This window comes from Staurois parvus, unplaced genomic scaffold (genome assembly GCF_062004578.1).
Source record: "Staurois parvus isolate SC_StPar_1 unplaced genomic scaffold, SC_StPar_1.0 ptg000520l, whole genome shotgun sequence".
NCBI lineage: Eukaryota > Metazoa > Chordata > Amphibia > Anura > Ranidae > Staurois > Staurois parvus.
Window position 1 is genome coordinate 1,918,747 of NW_028318316.1, and position 3,975 is coordinate 1,922,721.

Here is a 3,975-nt window from a genome sequence, read left to right on the forward strand (position 1 = left end):
TGATGTGAGGAGAGGGGATATATTGAGTGTCCTCATTTCATGGCTCAGCAGAAATCTCTCCTCCTTAAGAAAAAAACAAACAGCACTGATCAGCACTCTCACTCCCTAAGAATAAATTCCCTCTGCAAGTCAACAGCACAACTGAATAATTTCCCCTCCTCCTAGTGCAAATCCCCCCTCTCAACACAAATCTTTGCCACTCAATCCCACCTCCCAGCTCAAATCTCCAATTTCCCCTGCAAAGATCTCTCCTACCCAAAAAAATCCCCCACCTAGCACACATCGTCTTTTCCTGAAATTTCTCATCCTAGCAACCCATCCTATTACTCTTCCCAGCATAAAACGCCCCCAAATTCCCCTTCCTGGCACAAATCCTCCCCCAGCCTTCTCCTCTTAGCCCAAATCCCCCACCCCCTCTTAGCAAAAACTCCCGTCCCCTCTTTTCACCTCCTAGCACATATTCCCCTAATCCCTCCTCCTTGCACATATCCCTCCTCCTCGCACATATCCCCTCTAATTCCTGCTCCTCCTCCTCCTCGCACATGTCCCCTCTAATTCCTGCTCCTCCTCCTCCTCGCACATGTCCCCTCTAATTCCTCCTCCTCCTCGCACATGTCCCCTCTAATTCCTCCTCCTCCTCCTCCTCGCACATATCCCCTCTAATTCCTCCTCCTTGTACACAAATTTATTTACGCGTCCCCTCCGCACGCACACACACTAGTTCGGACTGCACACAGTTTAATTACCTTCACCCTGCATATATTTCCTCCTGCCGGGACTTGGAGGAGGCAGGGTGCAGGTAATTAAAGTGTGTGTGTGAGCACTCCACTGACAGTGTCTGCCCTTAGCTAAAAACAGATTACTGCACCAGGCTGCGAACTCACATCCCAGGCTGCCCTGAGTCTGGGAATGGGGGAAGGTACTTGGCGATCGACTGTCAGCCAGGGGGTGCATAACAGAAATCTGAGGGGGTGCAGCCCACCCCAGCACCCCCCTAGATCCGGCCATGTGGCAGACGTAGAACGGTCGGTAGGATGAGTCTGGCAGCAGCATTCATGATGGACTGAAGAGGGGATAGCCTTGCGATGAGGTAGGCCAATGAGGAGGGAGTTACAATAGTCAATGCGAGAGATAACAAGGGAGTGAATAAGTTGCTTAGTGGTTTCAGTGGTTACAAATTGGTGTATCTTGGAGATGTTATGGAGGTGAAATCTGCAATGACTATAGCACTGTGTATACCAAACTATATAGCACACTGCACTATAAACTTCTCTCTCTCTCTCCTACTGTCAGCTGTCCCTCTCTCACTAAATTCCAACACACTGACAAAGGGCCACTGGAAAAGTTGTATTTTATATTGCATGAGCTGGGATTTGGCCAAAAACCACCACTAACCTCTTGTCGGGTGACCTGTTTAGAACTCAGAATCAAGTTTTTGGCCAATGATGGTTTTTCCATTGAATATGGGGGGTTTGGCTGGGCAATTCCCTCTGAACGGCCCGGAATGTTGGATTCTGTCTTAACCATTAATCCTTAATAACAACCAGTCATCAATGTGTAGTAATTATTTTGACTGCTCCAAACCAATGCAATGTGGAAATATAAATGGTTGCATTGTATTACTGTGCTTACATTTTCATAACTATTTTTGGTAAATATATACATTTTAATATTTATGCAAGTCTGCTTGTAAAAAAAAAATGTTGCAATGTTTTCTTTGTGGTAGTAGCAATATGGTGATTCAGTCACTGAGTTGCTTGAACTAGCACTGAAAATGCTAGTCAGCACGTTGCTATTGCCAAGGTAGCAAAGTTGTGAAAAGATGAACTGTCCAAAATTCATCAGCAGCAGTGAAAAGGGTAATTACCTTTTCAGTATCAGCAAGAGAGAAAAGGTTAATGATCTCATTACTACCATGAGCAGTGGCAGCATAAGAGTTTATTTCTCCCAGGAAAAGGCCAGTGATGTCTCACTCTCCAATAACCACAAGGAGAGGAGCACAGATTCTGATGGGGTTCACAATTCAGCTTTAAGTTCCACGTGTCTGACAGCTGCGTTCAGGTTTGCAATTAAGAAATTTTACATGAAAGCAACTAATAATTGAATTCATATAATGGGTACATTACTGGCAATTATAATGAATACAGTCATTTAATTTAATTTTATTTCTTAATTAAAATATGTATAGCCAGTTTCAAGATTAGATGTGATGCTTTTCACATCCTAACTGTTAAGGTCTGCCCGGTATTTCCCCATGTATTTTCCAGTATTTCCCTTATGTATTGCTGCTAAACTTAGCTCCACTTACAGTGTTTGATACAGACTGCACCTGCCTGCACTCCCCCTCCCCTTTTTCAGATGCCTCGACATTGAAACAAAACAAAAAAAAATGCATAAGTGCAAGAAACATATTTATGGTTATAGCAAGGAAGTGTCAAATACCATAATCAGAGGGCTTTGCAGAGAGCTGCCTATGGTTAGACCGAATTAGGCAGGGGACCCCACTGTCCTCTGTGGGGGGTCACCCTCAGAGCTGTCAACTTTGGTATGTTATGCCGAGGCTTCATGTGGTAGGGGGTCAACACGACCTGCCACACCCCCTCACTGGAGCTGGATGCAGTGTCCATGGGGGAGTCCAGGGAGTCAACAGGACTGGGGGTCCAAAACCTCTGCACTGTTTTCAAGTAATTTGTTAGAACTCTACTCCTTGGATCAGTAGGGCCTGAGTCCAGGGTTCAGTGAGAGGTAGGTACCTCTCAAAGGGAACTTCATGAACTGGCGTAACATCCATGGGATCACTGTCTTCGCTTTTGGCGCTAGGTATGGTGGAACTGTCCCCACTTGGCACACAGGGCCCCAGCAATTTGTGGTGGAGCCACTTCTTGATTGGTTTAGGGCCTTCTGAGACCACATCATATACAAGAGTGAAAAGGGTTGCTTTTCCACCCAATAGGGGGTGCGCTCCTACGTGGGCTCCAGCTTGCTGCCTCTTTCACATTTTGGATTCTTCAACACCCGGTCCCCCGGTCGCAACGGCAGCTCATTGAGGACAACATTGTCTGACAAGTCCTTATGGCTGTTCAAAACTATCTGTTTAGCTTTCTTTGAATAGTCCCACTGTTCCTGTACCCATTCACTGGGCGTGCGGGATGTGGGAGGCTCTGAGGAGTCCAGCAAGAGGTCCACTAGGAGTCGGCCATAACAGCCAAATAGTGGATAGAATAGGGTATGAATGGCTAGTGGCCTGATCCACAATGTTATAGTAGGCCCACACCACAGCCCCCACATGTTTGTTCCCTCGGTCCCGGGGGCCTCGCTCTAAAGTTCACAGCATCCCCAACAATGTACAGTTGGAAAGCTCACAGACTCCATTACCCTGAGGGTAGTAAGGTGTGTGTGTGTGTGTGTGTGTGTGTGTGTGTGTGTGTGTGTGTGTGTGTGTGTGTCTTCCAAATGGCACTAAAGCGCCAGAGCTCCAACAGTATCTGAGGTTCAAAGTTCAAGCCTTGTTCTGATAGGATGTGTTTGGGGCAACCATAAGGGTGAACCATGTGTTTCCAAAATAGTTTAGCAGTGGCTGCTGCTGTCTGGTCTCTGGTGGGTACTGTTGCAGTGAACTTTTGAAAAGTGATCCACAAAGATGAGTACATAGCGGAACCCAGAGGGGGAGCTGGAGACTGTGAGAAATTCCATTGTCACCAGCTGAGAGGACTTCAAGGTAGTGATGGTCATTGGAGTATTCTTTTCTTGGGTGGCTTTGTGCATGTGGCACATTCATGGCACGCTTGTTGCACCCATTCCACTAGTCTTGGGGAATAGAAATACCTCTGGACCAGGGCTTTGGTGTGGCCTGCCCCGCACTAGAGGCATGCATCAGTTAAAAGATCTAAAGAATGTGTGATTGAGTGAACACAATTTGTAGAATGTTCCATTGTTTTTGGTAGGGATACGTGTCTGCCGATACAGTACGTTGCC